Below are 24,843 nucleotides of genomic sequence, written 5' to 3'. Positions count from 1 at the left end.
TCATGATCTTCTTCAAAATAGCCCATGCAATAGATGAATTCCACAAGTCACAGGTTCAAAATAACAGCTTCACAATGGTCATATTGTAGATGAGTCATAGAGAGATCTTTAAAGATGTATCACATGAAATTTCAAATTGCAAGCACTTGGTTCTTCACAAATTGGCATTGGCCAAGTCCATTAGCAAAGGAATGTTGCCTAGATTCTAAGTCCATTTGCTCAAGATCAAACCAACAGTCCACTCAAAAGTTTTTTAGGGTTCTTGTTTTTATTATGTACATTAAATGGTCAAAGACCATACAAACAAACAAAACAACAACAAACAAAATATATCACACAATATGGTCCAAATGGACAAAGTGAAAATTACATTAACATAATCAATTAGAAAGATATGTATAATGACAAATGAAATAAAGTGCTAAAAGTAAATTGCATTAAAGTAAAAGCTTGAAATTAAAAGTCAATAGTTAGTAAGTTAGAGGTTAGTTTTGTTTTGCTTTTCATTTCAAGACATTCTTTGGAGAACACTCAACCCACTTGCCACAAGCATGGATCCTTGAACCAAAACATCTTCCAAAGGAAGGAAAGAAGGCCAAGTTTCCACACAATACCATGGAAGAGGGGAGACTTACAATCTCACTAACTAGAATGCTTATGCCTTTTATGTCACAAATTTAACGCTATGTTAAGCAATCGTAATTGGACTTATGTAGAAGTCACAATTATTTGAGGTCGGGCATTAGACTTTTGGAGTTAATGCATGTTGGAGACATAGTATTATGAACTATGCTCATGAAACATACCACACACAAAAATATGCAAAAGGTGTGGCTTAATCTCATCCATACTCATGTCAATTTTTCAATCAACTAGCATTAGGACTTTGAGATGCCATTGGCCAAATGAAAATGAATGGATGAAGAAGGGGAATTAGATGAAGAGCGAAAGGGATGAATGAGATCACAAATTGGTCAAAGGAGGACTTTTACCAAATTAATATCATTCATTCATTTTGGGAGATGGAATGTACATTCCATCAATCCCCTAAATCCAATGATATTAACTTGACAAAGCCAAATCAACATTGACCAAGGCCCAACAACAAACAATAAACTCAAACAAGTCAATACAAATGGTCAACACAATTAAAATGATATTTATTCAATTAAAAATAATAAAATAATGCATTTAATTGAAATATGTTTTGTCCAAATCCTAATTTTTGGACACTTAAAAATATCATAGGTCACACAAGGTCAAAGGACCTTGGAGAAAAAATTTCATAATTTTTGGACACTTAAAAATATTTTTAAACAATTAAAAAAAATGTAAAATAAATTAACTCATGAAAAATATTAATAATGATCCAAAAACTAATATTAATTCAGAACATGAAAGAGAAAAATATTTTAATTTTTTTGGTGAAAGTCCCATATTTTTTGGATCAATATTGAATTTAATATGAATTATTGAAGAAAATACAATTAAAACAAAATATCAAAAATTCAAAAATACGTGGACCATCAGATCTCCCTCATTAATTGAGGTGGCAGATCTGATGATCCAAAATGCGGGTTCCACATATGTCCAAGTCAACTGCGTTGTACACATGGTATTCACAAGGGACGATCAAGATTAAAACATGGAGGATGGATCCTATGGCTCAGAGGTTGTCCAGATCATCGTCGGAGCCAGAGTTGCGGTCATCTTCTCCGATGACACTCACCGGACTGGTTAACATAAACCATCACCAAAAAAAGAAACAAGGACATGATCTTAAGGAGAAAATGGCACTGAGCTCGAATCTGACCTCCAATTCCTCAAATTCCAAATATATTAAGAGATATGTGGAATTGAAAAATGAGGTACATGAACTGAGATGCTTCTATTTGGCCTCAAAGCAACTTAATCTTCTTGCCTACATTGGTAGGACTTCAGTCAACCAAAGAATCAATGTAATTGAGCAATAAATTAAGAGAATCGAAGAGTTGAAATTTTCTGCAAATTACCTTCAATGGAGGTCTGATCTTGATGGATCTTGAGCTTTCTTGCACTTGGACTCACTCTAATTGCTTGCAGGAGAGGAATGGAAACGTTTAGAAGCAATGGATTCCTGGAGAATTGAATTCCAAAACAGTGGAGATTCAAGCTCAAATTCAAATGAATTTATCAGGTTTATCCTATGAGAGTGAAGGGTTTTCAATGGGGGATCAAAGCTGGCGCAATGTGTGTGTTAATTCTGAAAAAATGCAGCTCTATATATAGCCAAATCATGTGATATTTGCACACTCTCTTCCACTTTCCAAAATTGGCAAAATGATGATGCAAAGCTGCATGGGCGCGCATAGGCCCATGAAATGATAGTTGAAGGTCCAAAATGAATGATCAGATGTGTTGGAGTTAGCTTAGATTGCAAGGCACATGTGCATTGTTGCTTGAAGTTGGATCCATGCCAAATGATATAAGCCTGTTTAAGCCATGCGCAGCCTATGCATTTCTCATCCAAAATGAATAAATTTAATCTCTTTAGAAAGGTGAGATCAAGAGGAACAACTTTTATGTTCAACACTTTTTCATTTGGAGCTTGGAACTTGGAGATTTTTGAGGTGGAAGTTTGGAAAAATTTGACATACCAAAATTTTTCTAAGTGTCAAGCCATATGTCTCAATATTCCACCTTGCTTAACTTTTTATAGGAGCTTCAAATGAGAAAAGTGTCTTCATAAAAGTTGTATCTATCTCAAATACCTTAAAAATGGTCACTAATTTCATGTAATTTGGATTTGAAATGATAGAGTTATGCATTTTTGAAGTTTGGAGAAATCACTTGATCAATGGTATAGGTCAAAAGTGACCTATAATGTAGCTTCATATCACATGCTCAAAAAAGTTGAATTATCTCCCACTACAAACATAAAAGTTTAAGTAGAAACATTGAATTTGATTGTGCAACTTGGAAATCTTTCATCTCATAAAAATTGAGCAAGTTATGGCCTTGGGAAGTTGACTTTCAAATTAGGGTTTAGACAAAATGACCTATAATGTTTCAACATAGAAAATGATTTTCCAAGCAAAAATAGCTCTAGGTCTCAACATGAAAGTTGTTTGGAATGTCATTTAGAGTAAGTTGTATCTTGTAATAATTTTCATATGGTGAAAATTGTAGGAGATAGGGTCTAGGGAGACCCAATTTTGATCAGATGAATCCATCTGGCCAACCACCATCAACCAACTTGCTAACCTTCAATACTATTGACTTTCTTGGCTCATGGTAGATCATATATGCATAAGATTATTAAATTTAAGATGTACCTTGAGAAATTTGATCAATTGGTGAGATAGCTTATTGGAGAAGTTACTCAAGATACCCAGTCAAACTAGGGTTTCCAAGGCAAATCACCCTCAAACTCTTGAAGAAAACTTGATCAATATAACATGTAGAGATCATTGCTACTCATATATGATGTTCATAACCATTCTTTAATCAATTCTTGGTTATGCTCTTTATTCATGAGGGTCTCAAACCCTAGATGTGAACTTGATGAATTAATGAGATCATGCCCTACCTACAAAAGAGTTAGACAAATACAAAGACATATTTTTGGTATTTTGGTTAGTGAAATGATATAATACAAGTATGATATAATCACAAAGTGCTTAGTGATCTCTCCTAAAACAAACCCAATGAAGGAGGGGTAAGGAGGATGCCAAGGTATGATCCCAATGCTTATGCTTATGATGAAATTGCATGAGGGATCTTAGGGTCAAAATTGGGGTCTTACAGATTAGTCTCTTCATCTCCTCCCATTTCTTAAATTTCAAATCTCTCCCCCCTTTCAAAATCTTCTTTGCTTGTGATTTCTAAACTTAGACTTTATTGTAAATTAGAAACTTTAACCTTATTCCATTGCATTTTTATACTCCTTTCTTAATCAAACTTGTAAAAGAACTTAACCATATTGACTTAAAATTTCAAAAGACAAAAAGAACTAACACTCATGCAAACTCTTTTAGGCCCTTTGTGCCTATTTAAAATTTAAATTTTTGTTAAAAGCAATTCACTCACTTTGAAATTGATACCACAAACTACGAGGTTTTGATCCCTTATTTTTATGTTGGTACTTAGGCACAAGACCGAAGGTCTTGTCAAATACAAAAATATAATTAATGAATTCTTTTCTCATCCCCACACTCTATTTATTGCAAATATAATTTTATACCAAAAACACATACACACATAAAAAAAAGGGCTCCCTAGGAGTACCTAGGACACTTTGGGTGCTAACACCTTCCCTCTGTGTAACCAAGCCCCTTACCTGTAATCGCTGGCATTTTATTAGTTTTGATTTGAAAACTTCTTATCTTCGGGTTTTGTTCGTACTTTTCCCTTTTCCTTTAGAAACAATAAAAGCACGGTGGTGACTTTGGTTTTGTTGACGTTAAGTTTATCTATAACTTAATGGTCATGAATTTACCACTATAAGCTCTCTGTTCACAAGGTGACACAAGGTGGAGCTCAAAGAGATAGTGTATTTAGCTCAAAGATGACTGTGTATCACATGGAGTGAATGAAGGTAGAATATGGATGTATCATGAATATGAACAGAATGAAGTGACCAAAGTCACAAAAATGAAGGATTTGGTAATAAGTGACTGAAGAAGTGTAGTCTGAAACCAAAGTTCAATGTATACATTGGAATCCATAGGAGAAATGGAATTTGTATCATAGAGGAGAGGTGGCCCAAACCACAAGTGAGGGGCCTAAGGTATGGTATCACTGTATGGTTGGGCCGAAAAAGAAGAATTAAATGTCTGGGTACAAGCCAAACAACTCAAGGTACAAATGCGGATTTGCCACTATATGGTCCTAAAAGGGTATATATGGAATTCCAAAGAAAATTATATTTCGGTTTCAAAGAAACAATACGTCACTAGGGTGAATGGTTTAATGATTGAAGGTAGATCATAAATCATGATAGGTATGAATGGTGCCCTAAGACGGAAGGAAGAAATATAAATAAGTATGCTCGCGGAGGATTCGAACTCTCGTGCCTACGTATTCTCATTGTGCAATGAGAAAATCAGAGCAATCATAGTTCAACCTACTACAACTGAAAACAAAAGGGAACGAGATTGATTTGCCAAGGTACACTACCTTCCAAGGTTGGAAAAGGAGTGCCAAAGTTCACAACCTTATAGGAAAGGTATTGTTGGTGTAAGCCCTAGAGGCCAATACTTTTGGTACTTGTATCGAATTATTTATTAATAATAAAAGACTTTTTTCTTTATTATGTTTGTTTAATAAAGTCCCTAGAATAGCTAGTCCATTTAATGTATCATGTGTGACTTAATAATGAGATCCCATTAAACATAATGACATTATTGTAAAAGTATCCGTAGTCGAGCTTTGTTATGAAGTCGGATAACATTAAAGCATTAAGACTACTATGTATATAGACTGATGATCGCATCTCATGGATCATGGATAAGGAGTTATCAAGTCTTAAACATAGGTATGGATATTATGAGTAATATTTATACTAGATTGACCCGCTATGAGAATACTATATAGAATGTTATGCAAAGTGTCATAAGTTATTCTCATGGTGATTGTGGTGTATACCATCCTTCGACCTAAAACCACTATGGACCCTAGATGTATAGTCGAGTGCTTTATTGCTGATCAAATGTTACTCGTAACTGGATGATCATAAAGACAGTTGATGGGTACTCCACGAAGCATGTTGAGAGACATGAGTGACCTAGATGGAATTTGCACATCCTGCATAACAGGATAAATGTCTAAGGGCATAATATTGAACTGGACAAGGATGGAACGATCTATGCCTTGTGTTCAATATAGATATAAGGGCAAAAGGGTAATTATACACACAAGTATTATCACAAAAATATTTGTGAGATCACATATTTTCGTATCTCGGATAACAGTGATGTGTTGCTAGATATCGCTCACTGTTTATTATGTTAAATACGTGATTTAATATAATTGCCAATGTCGTGAAAACCTACAGGGTCACACACAAAAAGACATATTGATGAGAGGTAGAGTAAATAAGGAACATCGTAAGGTATGGTTCACTTAAGTGAATTGTAGAACATTATAAGGTATGATGCACTTAAGTAGAATATGAAATATGGTAAGGTACCACGCGCTTAAGTGATTTTGGTATATTATAAGATATGGGCCACATACACTTAAGTGGGCTTTTTAGCTTACAACCCACACAAGTGGTTCTATAAATAGAACCCTTATGCAGAAGCATTTGTACACATGAAATTTCATTTCTCTCTCTCTCTCTCTCTCTCTCTCTCTCTCACTCACTCACTCAAAGCCTTCATTCGTAGCAGCTAGCACTGAGACTGAAGGAATCCGTTCGTGTGGATTGACTAGAGGTGTTGTCACCATTCAACGTTCATGATCGCTCCTTAGATCTGCACCAAAGGTTTCAATCGCCACAAGAGGTAAGGATTCTATCACTGATCATGCCCATTCGTAAGGATCACTAAAGGAGAAATTTTTAATTTCCGCTGCATTTTGGATCGCTATTCTCTTTCAGTGGTATCAGAGCCACTTACGAAACCATGCATCTGATAATTGTTTATTTTCTGTATTTTCTGTATTAATACGATTAAAAGACAGAATGAATTAAATAATAAACGAGTATGGTGAAGCAGTGATACATGGATCGTCCATAGGTTACATAATTGAGATCGATCAAGTTATATATATGATATAAGTAATTCTGATGCAAGATACGGTATATATGATATACTGTTTCTGTTTCGTTCATTCAAACACTTAATGGTTATTTTCCTTTGAGCGATCAATGGTCATTTGCTTCGGAATCCGATGAAAGTATGGTGACGCAATGACGTGTTGATCAATCATACTGAATTAACAATCGAGGTGTGTTTGACAGTATGAAATTGGTGCATTAGGGTTCATGACGGTACAAGGGTTGTGTTGTCAAAGAGTTATGCGATTAGTGTTGTGACTGCGCAAGAGTTGTGCTTTAAAGTATCAAGTGCTTATGCAAAAATTGACATCGATTTCAAATGAATTGTTCATTAAAATTTTGCATAGTGCGATCAGTCGCCGAAATTTAATTTGGTTTATTTAATTAACATAATTTAAATTAATAATAATAATGTGTTTACTATTATTTTCTTGTGGTGATCGGTTATGCCCTTAGTTTTCCTTTTTTTTTTGGGATTTTAAAATACGACTTGCGTGTCGTGCCTCTCTTTTAATCTCTTAATGTAACTTATTTTCTCATCTCACTCCCTCGTATGTAAAATGAGTTTCTTTTATGTAATGTAATGTTATGAAGAAAGAGAAGAATACAATATCAAAGGAGGACAACCTTGAAGGTCTTGCTTGGAGAAGCTTAAATCGTTATTAGGTTAGCTTAGGTTCTCTCATTAGCTTGGGAGAACAATTGCGCTAGGGGTCATAACTGTTTCATTTTGTATGTATATTGATGCATGTGAATGTATGTTGATGCATGTGAGAGACGATTTATATAATAAATAAGTCGGTGAGATCAGAATAATTGCAAATTCCTTCAAATTAAATATTAAGTTTATGCTTTCTAAGCTTTAGCACTCATCAAGACTAGTATCGAATAATGCAGGTTTCGCCTACGTGAGGTGCATGTTGTATATTAGTAAGGTGCGATGGGATAATTGTAATATCCAATTGATAAAACAATGGGTGATCAATCACCATTTATAGTAAGTTTTCATTACTCATTCGACGCAAAAGAGAGACATTTGATACACTGTGCAAGCATTTAAGGTACAATTCGAGTAGTTTTACTTCCGTTATTTTATTTACGCATTTTTAATCTTTGTTTTGTTTTACTTTGTTTATCTTGATTTTATGCGTGGGATAGTTGTGTTTTTGTCCGACAGATCCAGATAGAAGAACCGGAGAACTCAGAACACAACAATGCGAGAGTCCGACACGCAAAAGAGCAGAAAACCCCTGTACAAAAGGCCTGACACAGCCACCCGTGTCACCTGACACGGGCCGTGTCAGGGCAAGGGAAGTAGAAGAAGGAAAACAGTAGCCTGACACGGCCACCCGTGTCAGCTGACACGGGCCGTGTCAGGCAGAAACCCCCCGTGTTAGGCTTGCCATGGGCGTATCAGGAGAAACAGTAGGCTGACACGGGCCGTGTCAGCCCAAGCCCAATATTTCTAATTTTCTCGGGCTTTTCATTCTTCGGGCTTTGTGGAGACATCTTTGGACCTGTCCAACTAATATTGGGAACTTTCACTATAAAAAGACGTCTTCTGCCAAAGGAAAAATCATCTTGGAATACAGCAAACCACAGTATTGTGAAGCAATCAAGTATTACAGAGATCAAGGTATTTGGAGAGCTGAAGAGATTCATGAGCGGGAGCAATTGAAGATCAAAGTCATCCAATTACTTGTAATGTGTAATTTTTATCTTGAATTTGTTTTAAACAATATGAGTAGCTAAACCCCCCAATGCTAGGCGGTGTCCCTGATTTAGAATTGTAATGAATTTGAGTTTACATTTGCATTTATAATATTTTGTTTACGGTAACCTTTTGATGTGTTTATTGCTTTCTCTTTCGGACCAATTGAGATTGATCTATGGTTATCACTTAGGCTGGACCGCCAGTGATAAGGTTTTCATCAGGTTACTCTATAGTAGATATCGCCTAGGACTAGGGATACCCTGTACAAACCAGAGCATTCTTGACATTATACAGCTTAACTTCACCCTAGTTGGCTATGGACATAGGATTTAGGGTAGATTGGTTAAAGGTTTTCGCACCAAGGACTTGGGAGAAAATACCCTTGAGAACTGGTAGTAATTGATATTTATTGATGCAATAGTAACTCAGAGTTGTTACAAGGATAAATCATACACCTTCCCTGGCATTGTTCCTTTTTCTCTATAAACCCGTATTTTCATATTTCTTTATTATTTTCTTTTTACACTCAAAAACCAAATTAATACTTTTTGTTTAATTATATGATAATTTAAACTCAATACTAACGTGCAGTCCTTGAGATCGACATTCGGGGAATTTCCCCATTATTACTATAAAAGGAAAAATAGTACACTTGCTATTTTCCCGATCAAGTTTTTGGCGCCGTTGTCGGGGATTGCCAAAAATATAGAGTTTAATTTTATTTCAATTAAAATTTTGTTGCTCTGCAATAAAATTATTTTTCTGTCATTTATATTTTACTAACCAGTGTATGCGAGGAAAACCCTCAGATGAAATTCTTTTTGACGTAGAGATTGAGAGAACCCTTTACAGAAGACGCAGAGAACAAAGAGTGGATTCTACAGAAGAAAGTACCTCGGATCAACCAAAAGTCAAGGAACCAATGGCTGAAGTTCCTCCAATTCCACCTCCTCCACCTCCGGAAAGACTCCTAGGTGATTATGGAGGTGCAAACGCACCGGGTGGTCGACTGACCATTGTTAACCAACCGGTGAATGTGACAAATTTTCAACTGCATCCTAGCATGATCAATCAATTGGAAAGAAAACCTTTCACCGGAAAGGTTAATGAAGATGCCAACAAACACCTGTAGAGATTTCTGACCATGAGCACCACCTTGAAAATTGACGGTCGCACTGATGAAGCAAAAAAATTAAGAATGTTCCCGTTCACTTTAGCTGAAGACGCGGAAGAATGGTTCTATTCTCTCTCTGCTGGTAGTATCACTTCCTGGGAGGAGATGGAAACTGCATTCTTAAATGAGTATTTTCCAGCATCAGTATTTTTGAGAAAAAGGTATGAAATTCTGAATTTCAAACAGAAGGATGGTGAATCATTGGGAGACACTTACAAAAGATTCAAAAGGATCTTAGTCGCGTGTCCCACTCATAATATGGATCAGACAGAACAAATGCAGATGTTCGTTAATGGGCTGAAAATAAAGACAAAACAGTTGATTGATACAGCAGCCGGTGGCTCAACAAATTTCTCAACAGCCATTGGTATCAAGAGGATTATTGAAGCAATAGCTGCCAATGAGCATCTAGAGCTGTATGACAGATGTACCAGGGAGCTAGATGGGGTGATTGATCTAAAATTAGAAACTAATAAAATCCTTCTGGAAGACACTGTTGCTGCCGAAGTAGACAAAAAGCTGAAAGCTATGAATATAGGTGTTCAACAGATAGCGCAGGTTCAACCAGCTCAGGAGAGCACTTGGGAAATCTATAATGGACCTCATCACACGGTCTATTGCTTTGCGACTCCCTAACAAATTGAAGAGATCAAATTCTTGAAGCAGAATAATCCCTACTCTAACACCTACAACCCAGGTTGGAAGAATCATCCAAACTTCTCTTAGAAAGATCAGAGAGGAAATGTTCCGCAACAAGGTACAGGTCAATATCATACTCAGTATCAGCAACAGCAACAACAACAACAGGCACCTAAAAAGGCTGATTGGAAGATTGCCATTGAAAACCTGGCAGCTCAAAATAGGCAATTTGAAGAAGAGACTAGAAACAATCAGAAAAACACCACCACCTCCCTAAAGAATCTCGAACTTCAGCTGGGGCAGATAGCACAGTAACTGGCAAGTTCTCGAACACCAGGTTCCCTACCAAGTGAAACAGTTCAAAATCCGAGAGGTCAGGAGAATGTTAATACTGTCACGACGACAGAGAAAAAGACTGCTAAAAAGAAAAAAATTATATCACCGAGCGAGCCGTCTAAAGAAGAAACTACAAAAGGAACTAAACCGGTGATTAAGTTGCCCTACCCTTAGAGAATGACAAAGAAGGAACCTAGTGAGTCAGACTTGGAAAAATTCATCACAATGTTTAAAAGGATTGAGGGTCATATGGCTTTGTTTGAAGCACTTGAAAGGATGCCCATGTACAAGAAAATCATGGAAGAGGTAATGGCTGAAAAGAAACCAACCACTGAAGAACAGGTATCCCGGAAGGAACAGTATAATGCAAACTCACTGGGGCAGAACATTCCTAACAAACAAAAGGATCCAGGAACTGTCACAGTACCATGCACAATCAAAGAAAGAACCTTCAAAATGGCACTAATAGATTCTAGAGCTAGTGTGAATCTGATGCCATTGTCGATCTATCACAGGTTGGGTATTAAAAATATCAGTGATATAAAGACCAATCTGAAGTTTGCGGATCACTCAAGAAAATATGCATATGGTATAGCTGAAGATGTGCTGGTAACAATAACGGGCTTGAATTTTCCAGTTGATTTTGTAATCCTAGACATACCTGAAGATAATGAGGCACCCATCATTTTGGGCCGACCTTTCATGTAGATGAGTCGATGCAAGTTTGACATGGATCAATGCACGTTAACCTTGAATGTTCACGACAAGGAAATAACATTGAATGCTATTGAAGACCAGGAGCTGGAGGAAGATACTGAATCTCAGTATCAAGTAGGCGTAATCAGGACATTGAATGCTATTAGAATCTCACCACTGTCAGTAGCCACCCTAAATGGAAAGATGTCCATCTCTATTCCAAACACCAAGAGGAAGGTTAAAAAGGAATCGTGGCACAAAGGAGTCCACACTGAGAAAAGAGACAACGTCCTAGTTGTGGACAAAAGGTGCAACAAGGTTTTGACCCTGAAATACCCCCCATAATAAGGGGTATGAACCGTCGAGCCATGCGACGTTAAACGAAGCGCTTCGTGGGAGCCAACCCACGATTTTTATTTCTAAGCGTTTGTGTGTGTCTGTAGGTATATAGGAGTTCTACGAGGAGGAACCAGAGGAACCAACGGTTGACCTGACAAGAAAACCCAAAAACGGGCAAAAAGACAGCCTGACACGGGCCGTGTTAGAGGAGGAAAATGCATGAAGGGTGCTGGAAAACAGTGACCTGACACGGCCACCCGTGTTAGATGACATGGGCCGTGTCAGCAGCACTACAAGAAAAAGGGTTTTGAGTTTGGTAAAATAGTGGCCTGACACGACCGACCGTGTCAACTGACACGGCCCGTGTCAGGAACACTGTAAAAGAAGTTATGGAAAATTGTAAAACAGTAGCCTGACACGGCCACCCGTGTCAGCTGACACGACCGTGTTAGGCGTGCGGAATTTTTGATTTTTTTTTGAAAATTTGAATTTTTCATGGGGCCCACCCACTTAAACCACTCTTAACCACACTTTTTTCCCTTATCACTCATCATTATCAGATTTTTACAAAATTTCTCATCACTCTCTCTCATACTTTTTCATCTTCTTCTCTCACTCTCTCACAAACTCCATTAAAACTCACTCACCTGACCACACAAAACCCTACATGCAACCAAGGTCCATTCACCTATAGCTCAAACACCCTTCACAAATATTTCTCACCTCATCGTCCCGGTCGCAACCACGATTTTAGAATTTTCTAACTCAAAAGTTCAGAATATTGCTACTTTTTTTGCAGGTCTAAAATGCCCTCAGGAAGAATCTTTACCGGAAAGCAAGAACGTGCAGAGATGGCGAAGTCCCGGAAGCGCCCGAGTCGGAATCCTAATCCCCACAATATTGTGTTTGACAACCCGGAGAAAGAGCGACGTTACCAAAGTCATCGGAAGCACAAGCTCACGGCGACAAGGTATATGTGTGAAAATACTTTGACCGCTCTAGGGCTGAAAATTGAGGTAGACCGAATGTTCCATGTTTTGGGCATGCTCGAGTTTATGAGTTTGGAGGCGCCGACCTGTAGCGGGGTATTCATTACCATTAGAGATATTGACTAAATCTAAGGTAAATCTTACAAGTCGAGTCGCCACCGCACTTCTATTTATCCAAAGGAATGGTTAGAAAGCGAATAAAAACCTAAAAGTTTTATCGAATCAAAAACTAGTAAAAATGTCAGAGATCGGGGTAAGGGGGTTGGTTATGCAATGGGAAGGTTTTAAGCACCCAAAACATCCTAGGTACTCCTAGGGAGCCCTTTTCATATTTGTTGTAAGGTTGGTATTTTGTGAAAATTTGTTTGTGCAAACATGATTGAAGAGATGAGAAGAGAATATACAAGTTATTTACATTTTGTGTTTGGATGGATAAACCCATTGCCTACGTACCATCTTAAAAAATGATTAGGATCAAAACCTCATAGTTCAGGGTAGAAATCTCCAAACATGTTGGTGAATTGATTGGTCCAAAAGCCTTAAGGTCTTTGTTATCCAAGGGAGAAAACTCAACCTAAAACCACAAATCCACCATGTGAGGATAGCTTCAACATGCTAGTGAGGGGTTAACCCTATAATAAGCATGGAAGACTCATTGTCCATCACTAAGGATATAGGTGAGTATTACATCTACCTCAAGGATAACTCAAACCTAATAGCCAAAGGTTATGAAAAAGTTTTGATTAATAGAGTGGCCATTGAAACAACAAAAAAGGTATTTGAATGAGTGGGATTTACAAATGAAAAGTATTTACAAAATATGGTCAAAGTTGATTTAAAGATTCAATTCAACATAAGTGTTATGAAAAGAAAGTTTGAAAATCAAAAGCATAAGGCTTAGGTTTCTAATGTTTGAAAACAAGTGTAAATGTTTGCACAAAAGTTTTGGCTTGGGTTAGAGTGGAGGGAAGAAGAAGAATGGCTAAAGTCCTAAACATACAAGAGATGAGGGATAAGAATCAAGACCACAAATGGAGTTCCTCTCTTGAGATCATATTGATGATCCAAGTAGCTCTCATCCTTTGGAATATGCAAGCAAAATAGGTATAAGCTCAAGCAATCAACATAATCAAACAAGCTTCTTAGAAGATCCCCAATGCCTCTTGTATCTTTCACTTTGGATGAACATGGCAATGATTCCTTAAGTTGAGTTCTCATAGGATCCCCTAGCACAAAAACACACACACATCAAAGAGTCTTATGAAGTAAATCAAGAATGGACAAGAGTGAGTTTAGAGGTTTGGTCCTTCTAATCCATCTTCAACATTAAGGTCCTTTTACTCCAATTTGCATAGGGAAAGTCCTAGAAACTAAGTCCATTTGTCCATTTCTTTGCATTTGGTCCACAATAATCACAACAAAACACAGGAACAATAATATATACACAATTATGTGCTCAAGTGAGCAAAAGGCAAATTGCATTAACATAAACATGTGCTCAAATGAGCAAAGGGAAAAGCAAATGAATAATATGTACAAGAATAGTAAATTGCATAAATGTAAAGAGCAAGAATTAAATGTTAATAGTTAATGGTTAGTGTTAATAGTTAGTGTGCCATAAGGAAAATTTAACGCTATGTTAAGCAATCGTAATTGGACTTATGTAGAAGTCACAACTATCTGAGGTCGGTCAATAATAATGTAGGCAACAACACAAGTTAGAGATCTTGATTAGTGAATCAAACTCCAACAACTTGCCATGCCAAAAAGAAGAAGAGAAATGATCTTGTATTGATTTAGATTCTTTGCATGATTTATGAAGCAATTTATCCTTAATGCAAAGCCATTCATTTGATCCATGATCAAGATGAATTAGATTTGAATCAAGGAAGATTAAACCTCCCTAATTAATGCTAACCACCAATCTTTAACTCATTGATCAAAAAAAGAAAAAGAAGAAGGAGAAGAAGAATGTGAAGAATTAAAGTGCATTAATGGAAATGGTATATACTAATCAACAAGTGTTGACCAAAGATAGAGAAGATCAAGGTGAAACAATAGAAAACAGAAGCCAAATGAGAATTAGAAGTCAAGGAAACAAATAAAATATTTTTGGAATTTTTAATATTTAAAATAAAACTTGAATTAAAATAATAAAGAAAGGTCAAACTTCAAACTCACTTCAAATCAACTTTGAAAAAGTCCAAGTGAATTATCCCAAGTTCAACAAGGTCAAACAAAGTTTGACAAAAAATTTCAGCATTTTTAAAAGTCAGAAACTATTTTAAATCAATTAAAAATGCATAAAAATAACCTAATTGAATTAAAATCTCAGATAAATCTCAAATAAATTAATAAATTGATGAGAATATTTTTCATAGATCTATCATCATTCAAAAAGGTTAGAAAAATATTTTTGTATTTTTTGGATATCACAAACTATTTAAAATGAATTAAAAATAACTAGAAAAGAGAAAATTACTAAAAAATAGCAAATGATAAAATAAAAAATATTAAAAATCAATTTCTAGAAAGTAGAAATTAAAAGGAGAAGAATGAAATTGGTACCATAGTTTTTGGACCAATAATGAGAGAGATGTGAATTTTAGAAATAAAATGGAATTAAAAGAAATAAAAGAAAATAAAATAAGAAATTAGAAAATAGGAAAAAGCGTGAGCCATTGGATCTGAGCTCATTAATTGAGCTGGCAGATCAGAGAGTCCACACGCGCACGCTCACCAAACACCAAGGTCAATGAGTCACATGGAACCTCAAAAAAAGTCATAATAAGGCATGGTTGAGATACAATCTAGAAAAAGAGACGCTGGCCAGCGCCACCGTCTTCTCCGGCCAGCTCCGGCGGAGTCCAAAATTTGCAGAGATTCAAAAGGCAACCAAAATGCACGATCCATGCATCATTCGAAAGCTGGGGTGATGTACATCACCCCTGTGCCACTCAATTCCACTCTAGATCTCTAGATTGAGAGAAATCAGAGGTGGAAATTTTGTGGTGTTCAAGTGAACTCAATGATTTTCAAAAATTGAAAGCACAATAATGTTGCCTCTATGCAGAGGACTTCAGATCATACAATATCAAAGCAAATGGAACACTATACAAGTTTATTCGAAGCAAAAATCAGTTGAAGAAAACCTTTGAATTACAAGGATTTGAGTCAAGATCTTTGGATTCTTTTGCAAACAGTAAGCACTATGGATCAAGTAGAGAAGGTTTAGAAACTTTGAGATCTGAAGATTAATCAATGAAATCAAAATTCAGATCTGAAAAATTTAAAGAGAAATGCAATAGTTCCTTTAGTGAGGGTTGAGTTTCGAGTTCAGCAGCAATTTGGGCGCCTTTAGGTTGAGAAATTATGAAGCCAAGGCCTTGTATTTATAGATGAAGGGAGATGCAAGCATGATCAAATCGTGTGCATGGATGGAAAGGGCCTCCATGCATGGGCCTGTACAGGCGCATGGAGGGCCCAATTCCACTTTGAATTGCAAGCTTATGTCAAAGGGAATGAGAATGGACGTGCAAATTGGACTGTATGAGCTCATGCATGGAAATTGAAATGATTTTCAGAAAATGCACTATTACATTCAAGTGTATGGTGCAAAACATGCATATGTGGAATTTTCAAAATTGGCCAAAGTTCAAGCTCTTCTGTCTCAATGATGCAAGCTCCAAATGACAAAATCTTCAACATGAAAGTTGTAGTTATTTTCAAGGAAATCAATTTGGACTTAAATCTTGCATCATTTGAATTTTTGATGAAGAAGTTATTGGCACTTGAAGTTGGACTTTTTCACATTTCAATGCATTTGGTCTAAAGTGACCTATAATGTTTTGCATTATCATATGTATTTATTTTGAGATTTTGTAATTTTGCTCAACATAACATATGAAGTAGACATCTTGAGCTTTCCAATGATTTTGATCCCACCTCAAAATCAAGAAAAATGAATGAGTTATGTTCTTGGGAAGTTGACCCAAAATTAGGGTTTCAGTCAAAATGACCTATAATGTCTTGGAATGGATGATGACCTTCAAAGCTTCAAATAAAATTTTTATGAACATGAAAGTTGTTCATATGGTTCTTAAGAACATTTATGATCTTGGGGTCATCTCCATTTAACCAACACATAAAAAGTCAGGTCTCAGTGCATTTCCAAATAGTCAGATGAACTGACTGATCAACTTCTCAGGTCCAAAACACATATCTTGATGAATTGATGATTGAGGGCACTCAAATAAGTTCAAATATGTATGTATTGATGAATTAAAGAACTTACCTTGATTGTATTTAACCATGGGTTAAGGTTACATCATGAGCCAGGCACAATTGATGGACAGATGAATTAGGGTTTCCTTGAGAAACAAGGCTCAAACCCTTTGATTTGTTTTGATCAAAATGATGAATTGAGACACTTGGGAGGCATATTTGATGGGTGAGATCTTTGGTAACCATTGCCATGCTTGCTTTCATCTTCTCTTAGCCATATTAATGCACATAGGATCTCCTAGAAGCTTTAGACCTTGTGACTGCTCAAGCTACAAAGCAAAGATGTTAGTGACATATTTTTGAGCTTTTGGTTAGTAAATAAAATGATAAAAATCAAATAATATACAATTCAAGCATGTTTGGTGATCTCAAACCACTCACAAGAGACCCCACCCCAAAGGTAAGGAGCCAACATGCTTATGATCCTTGAGGCAATGCAAATGCAATGCTATGGTGCCATGAGGGATCTTAGGGTCAAAATTAGGGTCTTACAGATGCCCCTGATTAAGTTCATTCTAGCCGGAGAAGTGAAGGTTAAAATCTTCGTCTCGACGAGGTAGAATGGGCTTAAATAATAACAAAGAGACGAATTTTGGTCTCTAAGAGACCTCATGATGCAAATGCATGTATGCAAACGGTAGTACTCTGTGAAGATATATGTCCACAAAGAGAAAAGAAATCAGGAGAAACTGACAATCCATATGAGTAATACACTCAATGGGACAAAGACTCTGGGGATTCTAATGGGGATAAGAAAGGGAATAAAATGCGTGAGCAGGACACGACTTAGAACTTGCTGAGACACGAGAAGAATTCCATGAAACTAAATCAATGGAGAGACTCGAGCTGACTCAAAGATGCATGTATTAGGGAATATGCCAATACAACACGACTATCCTCAAAGGATACTTCAGATGAAAATCGAGACTCAGATGGGGAAAATCCACTAAGGGACTTCACTGGGGAATGTCCAAACAGGACTCACCTGAGGAAACAACGGTACGAGGTATTATCGGTTACTGGGTAATAAGCTCAAGGAGACATGTGATCGAAACACCAGTATAAGGGTGAGAGAACAACACACTCGGGGAGAATGAATATCTAAGACCGGTATAAGGGTGAGAGATATCAATCATCCAAAATCATTTGAGGAAGACCTAGAAGGTATATTTCAACTCAAGGAACTCTGACTCCACAGGGGACAAAAAGTCATAATAGGGAGCAGAAGGGAAGGAACACCAGGGATACCGGTTACTGGGCATATAATAGGTGACCGACCAAGCGTGAATTGGGGAATATTTCCAAGACCCTCATCATCCAAAAGAGGGCTAAAAAGCGAACTCCGTTTCAGGATGGACATTCAACTCCACAAAAAGGGAATACGAATCTTACTCGACTGGGGAAGAGCAGAAAACTTCGACCAAAGAGCGCATGAGATATATTATCTATTACCGTCAGAACGTAGATAATATACTCGCATGGAAGATTATCCACAACCGGTTACTGGGTTAATAAAGGATAAATCGACCGAAAAAAAAGGGCATCGGGATACCGAATACTAGGCATAAAATGATGACCAATCAAATGGGAGAAACAATCATTACCGATAATCGGTAAATGAAAGATGAGTCACTGGGGATACATTGACGAAGGCAACGATCCGGGAGATATATCACCGGTTACTAGGAGATATACTTAAAAAGGGGAAGCAATATCAATACCGAATATTGGATAAAGATAACCGTCCAAGAGGGGATTACATCTACCACAACTAGGTAGAAAACCATGGAAGAGTAACCGTCATCGATTAGGATGAACAAAAATAAGGTTAACTCTGCAAAGGGATAGAAATAGGGTTTACAACTACCGGTATGAGGGTAGAAAACCATAGACTTCGTTGGGGAAAATATTGGATGATTACTGGTTACTGAGCAATCATTCATCTAACCTACGGGGAAGCGCAGGAAAATCACAAGAAGCCAATATAGGAACAAACTAGAGAGGCACGATGAAACAAGACTCATCCCTATGTGGATATAACTCAGGGGGAATTCCATCCCAATATATGTGTCAGAAGGAAACAAAAGCAACCATCATCCATGAGGACATAACTCAGTGGGGATTATGGAAGAAAGGGTAGACGCTTTCTGCTTATGGAGCTGACTTTACATGGGGGAATCGGTCACCAACATCTGCTTGGTGAAATATGTATCACCAAATAGCAGGAGGCAACAAAACAAAGGTATTTATGGCAAATAATGCGACATGAATATTTGAATGTTGAAATTACATGCATACATGCATGGTTTATGTATGATGAATGCTGACAAAACAAACATATCTAACACAAACAGGTTCACAAATCAATGAACAAACATCCGGTACTACGCCTCAAGAGCGAAGGCCAGGCCCACTGGAGGACATCCAATCTGATGGGGACCAGAGATACCAGGAAACAAAGATCTCTGCAGGGGAATGAGCATCAGTCATCCCAGCCGGGGACAAGATTAACATACAGATAAAATCCTCCGCGAAAGAAACTCTACTGGGGAAATTATTAGAGAGGATAATGGGATTCTGTGGGGAACAACCACCAAACCAAAATTCCGGGGTCACCACCAAAGATTATACTACTGACGGAATCACATTTATTGAGGAGGAAGGGGCATCACTCCGCTGAAGAAAGGACAAACTTCTTCATCAACCACTCTGCTCGGGAGGAAACCACAAAGGCCCTGAAGGAAAGAATACAATCATGCGGGGAATATGAATAAATGTCTTACCCTGTTGGGAATCATACCATCTTTGGGAGAGCACTGAAGACATCCATAGTATCCTTTCGTCATTTTGAATGTTCACTTTGTTTAAAAACAAATTATGAAAAATATATTTATTTTAAAACAATGATATTTTTTCAAATGCAAAATATTTGTTGAACATAAACAAATAAGAATGCAAAGAATGGGATAAAGGCTCAAATTTATTTGATGGGATGGTAATCTGCAAATGGCAAGACTCCATAGATCTTTACAAATTTGAAATTGATGATATATATTGGAAAAGGGCTACATTGAACATAATGACCATTTCTCCACCAACTCTGAATCCGATGTATTTGAAGCTTTAGTTGACAGTGACTGAGCGAGAATTTCTGACAGATGACAGCTTGTAGAACAAAGTCTTGTCAAGATGCAGTTACTTGCCAAATCCCTAATTTTTGCCTAGATTGACCCGGGGTGAGGTGCTCAATCTAGCGGGATACATATTCATTTTTTATGTCTCTAACTTTTTCCTGGATCGCCCTTCCGGGTTTTCAATCCATCGAGACGCTCATTTTTTGCCTAAGTCTCCCTTTCGGGTTTTCAACTTAGCGAGCTATTCTGTTTTTATTTTTAGGCGAAGTATTTCTTGACTGCATCTGAATTCACAGGACGAGTGAAATCCTCCCCCATCCATAGTTGTAAGTATCAAAGCACCGCCTGAAAAGGCTCTCTTGACAACATTTGGACCTTCATAGTTTGGAGTCCACTTGCCCCTAGAATTGGGAGCGAAAGACAAAACTTTCTTGAGCACAAGATCACCTTCTCGGAACACACGAGGTTTGACGTTCTTATCAAAGGCTTTCTTCATCCTTTGCTGATATAACTGACCATGGCACATGGCAGTCAATCTTTTCTCTTCAATCAAATTTAGCTGGTCGTAACGACTCTGAACCCATTTAGCATCAGTCAACTTGGCTTCCATCAAGACTCTCATTGATGGGATCTTCACCTCTACTGGGAGCACAACCTCCATGCCGTAAACAAGAGAAAAAGAGGTTGCCCCCGTTGAAGTGCAGACAGATGTATGATATCCATGCAAAGAAAATGGCAGCATCTCATGCCAATCTTTGTACGTAACGACCATCTTCTGGATAATCTTCTTGATGTTCTTATTAGCAGCTTCAACAGCCCCATTCATCTTGGGTCTGTAAGGAGAAGAATTATGATGTGCAATCTTGAACTTGCTACACAGCTCTTTCATCATTTTGTTGTTCAAGTTGGGTCCATTGTCAGTAATGATCTTATCCGGCACACCATAACGGCATATGAGTTGATTCTTGATAAACTTCACAACCACTTGCTTGGTCATGTTTGCATATGACGCCTCTTTAACCCACTTGGTGAAGTAATCAATTGCTACGAGAATAAATCTGTGACCATTAGACGCTTTCGGCTTTATCATGCCAATCATGTCAATTCCCCACATGGAGAAAGGCCATGGTGATGAAATCACATTCTGAAGTGTCGGGGGAATATGAAGCTTATCCGCATAAATCTGACACTTGTGGCATTTCTTCACATATTTGCAACAGTCAGACTCCATTGTCAGCCAATAGTAGCCTGCTCTCAACATCTTTCTAGCCATAGCATGTCCATTGGAATGAGTACCAAATGAAACCTCATGGACCTCAATCATTAAGAGGTCTGCTTCATGTCTATCCACGCATCTGAGAAGAACCATGTCAAAATTCCTCTTATAAAGCACATCGCCATTGAGGTAGAAGCTGCCAGATAATCTTCTCAAAGTCTTTCTATCTTTCACAGATGCCCCAGGCGGGTAAATCTGGATTTGAAGAAAACACTTGATATCATAATACCACGGCTTATCATCTTGCACCTCTTCTACTGCAAATACATGAGCTGGTCTGTCCAAGCGCATCATAGTGATGTTGGGAACTTCATTCCAAAGTCTAACCACGATCATTGAAGCAAGTGTAGCAAGAGCATCTACCATCCGATTCTCATCTCGAGGAATATGATGGAAGTCAACCTCAGTAAAGAATGTTGAAATCCTCCTCGCATAGTCTCTATATGGGATGAGGCCAGGCTGATTCGTCTCCCATTCACCCTTAATCTGATTAACAACAAGGGCCGAATCACCATAAACATCAAGATGTTTGATCCTAAGATCAATACATTCTTCCAATCCCATAATAGAAGCCTCATACTCAACCATAATATTTGTGCATTCGAAAGTTAGCCTTCCTGTAAAAGGAAAATGTGTACCTTGAGGAGTAATAATCACTTCCCCAATATCATTTCCATATTGATTTACAGCGCCATCAAACACCATGCTCCATCGGGAACCAGGTTCTGGCCCTTCATCGAGCGTAGGCTCATAACAATATTTCATTTTCAAATACAGAACCTCCTCATCTGGGAAGTCATACTGAACTGACTGATAATCCTCAATCGGTTGGTGTGCCAAATGGTCAGCCAAGATATTACCTTTTATGGCCTTCTGAGCTCGATACTCAATATCATACTCAGATAACAACATCTGCCAACGGGTAATCCTCCCAGTTAAACCAGGCTTCTCAAAGATATACTTGATTGGATTCATTTTGGATATCAACCAAGTCGTATGATTTAACATATACTGGCGTAAGCGCTTAGATGACCAAGCCAAAGCACAACATGTCTTCTCAAGCATCGAGTATCGAGACTCACAATCGGTGAACTTCTTACAATCCGACGAAACTGCGGCTACAGTATTCGTATTTATGGACATATGCTCGACTTTAAGGGCTAATGCGTCCATTTTAGCCTGCATCATGTCTATAGAGCTTAGTTCATGCACTCCTCCTTGGGCTTCCTTCTTCTCAACTGTCGCTCGTTCGACTTCCCATGATTGATTGTTTTGAGCCATATCTTCGATGAGGGCACTAGCTTCAGGGTAAGGTTTGTTCATCAAAGCACCACCTGCGGCAGCGTCGATGGTCATCTTTGTGTTATAATGAAGTCCATTATAGAAGGTTTGAATAATTAACCAATTTTCTAAACCATGATGTGGGCATGCTCGTAACAACTCTTTATATCTCTCCCAAGCTTCGAACAACGATTCTCCTTGGTTTTGGGGAAATCTAGTTATATGGTTTCGAAGAACGGCGGTCTTACTCGGGGGAAAATATCTAGCAAGAAAAACTCTTCTAAGGTTATCCCAAGTCGTAATGGAATTGGGTGGAAGGGAATCTAACCATGATAGAGCTTTATCTCTGAGGGAAAAAGGAAATAATCTTAAACGTATTGCCACAGGAGAAGCTCCATTGGTTTTAAAAGTATCTGCTAATTGAAGAAATTTTTTTAAATGTTGGTTAGGGTTCTCGGTAGCGAGACCCGCGAATTGTCTCTGTTGAACTAGTTGCAACAGGGATGGTTTAAGTTCAAAATTATTGGCTGGTATGATTGGGTTTACTATACTAGAACTAGGTTCTTCATTAGATGGTTGAGCGAAGTCCTTAAGAGGTCTTTGGTTTTGATCTTCGACCATAGCTCTCTTAATTCTAGGAAACAATAAACGTGCGCGAGCGTAACGTTCAGGTTCCGCCAGAGGGTATACTAAACTTAAACTTCCGGTGCTGCGAGTTCTTCGCATCGACCGGCGGGAAATAACCTAAGTCTAAACAATATAACAACAGGAAAATGAAATTTGACGAAATTGGTCCCCGGCAATGGCGCCAAAAACTTGATGCGTTGGAAAACTTGATGTTCGCAAGTATACGAACGCGTCAGAGTAATATAAAAGATTATCGAACCACAGAGACCAAGTGTCAATCTATCGTTATCTGTTGTTATGGTGTTTATCAAAGGCAATCGAAATAGGTGTTTTTGTAATGTGCAATTGAAAAATAAAGTACTGAAATAAAATATAATTAATAAAGACAGGGTCGAATGTAATTCACGTAATCAATTGATAATCCAAGTACTTGCTAATATAACTACTTATGGGCAATGTTTCCTACTTTGAAAAGAACTAATTTAACAGGAACTGTCGCTTTTGCGTATTCAGAACCGAGTTGTACTCCCTAATCAAACCCTCTTATTGTCACTTATAAAAAGGTACGCATTGCGTTAGAGTAGTAAACCTATTTTTAAGAAATATAGTATCTTGACTAAGTTGAAAAGTATTATAACCTGGATTTCTTAACCAAAAGAGGTTCTTATGAACCAGACTCTAAACTTATAAACGCGTCCGAAAATAGTTTTAAAATCTCTTTTCTTTTTGATGTTAAAAACTCCTAATGAACTAGACAAAGCGCTTTCGCTGTTTTTGAAATAGTTAAAAACAATTAAGTTTAAAAAGACGTTGGACGGCTTTCGATCTTACCCAACGGAATTGAAGTGCGGGAAAACTTAATTTGAAAGTTAAAATAGCCCTTTAAGTGTTTCTACGAACAATTGTACGGATTTCTGGTTTAATTACGATCCTTACATTCTAGCCTTATAAATTTAGCTAGACATGGTAAAGTAAAAGTGCATTAAAATAAATAAAAGTAGTGCGAGTGCGGAAAGTAAATAAAAGTAGTGCGAGTGCGGAAAGTAAATAATTTAAAGCGAGTGCGAGGAAATAAATAAAGTAAAAGCGAATGCGGGAAATAAATAAAGTAAAAGCGAGTGCGAGGAAATAAATAAAGTAAAAGTGAGTGCGGGAAATAAATAAAGTAAAGTGAGTGCGGGAAATAAATAAAGTAAAGCGAGTGCTGGAAATAAATAAAGTAAAGACAAGAAATAAAAACCTGCTCCAATCGGAGGGCTGAGTAAATTGCAATGCGGAAAAGAAAATGGCGGCAGGATTAACTTCCTTCCAAAGTGCTCCAAACTCGAGTACAGACTCTATCACAAACTCAATTACACAATTGTGGTAACACTCCAATGCGAAGCGATTACCACTTTATAAAACTGAATATATGCCTAAGTGAAACAAAGTTGCTTCTGATTTCGCCTTGTTCCAACGTTCGGATCTTCGTCTGCTCTAAGTTTGGGTGATTGTAAAACTGAATTCGCGTTTCTATTTATAAGCAAATGAAAAAGGTGGAATTGACTTGGATGCCCTTCAACTTGAAAATAGAGGAAACCGTTTTCCTCTTGTG

At 37.5% G+C, this 24,843-nt stretch overlaps 1 non-coding gene across 1 annotated transcript; it reads left to right on the top strand.

Annotated features, from left to right (window-relative positions):
* Positions 1-22,752: 22,752 nt before the first annotated feature.
* On the top strand, positions 22,753-22,859 carry LOC127099784 (small nucleolar RNA R71). Its single transcript, XR_007794255.1, has one exon. It is a non-coding gene; the product is annotated as a small nucleolar RNA R71 (small nucleolar RNA).
* The last annotated feature ends 1,984 nt before the right edge of the window (positions 22,860-24,843 follow it).

Source organism: Lathyrus oleraceus, chromosome 6 (assembly GCF_024323335.1).
Source record: "Lathyrus oleraceus cultivar Zhongwan6 chromosome 6, CAAS_Psat_ZW6_1.0, whole genome shotgun sequence".
In the NCBI taxonomy this organism is placed as follows: domain Eukaryota; kingdom Viridiplantae; phylum Streptophyta; class Magnoliopsida; order Fabales; family Fabaceae; genus Lathyrus; species Lathyrus oleraceus.
Note: the sequence above shows the minus strand (reverse complement) of the source record. Positions and strands in the feature narration are given on the sequence as shown.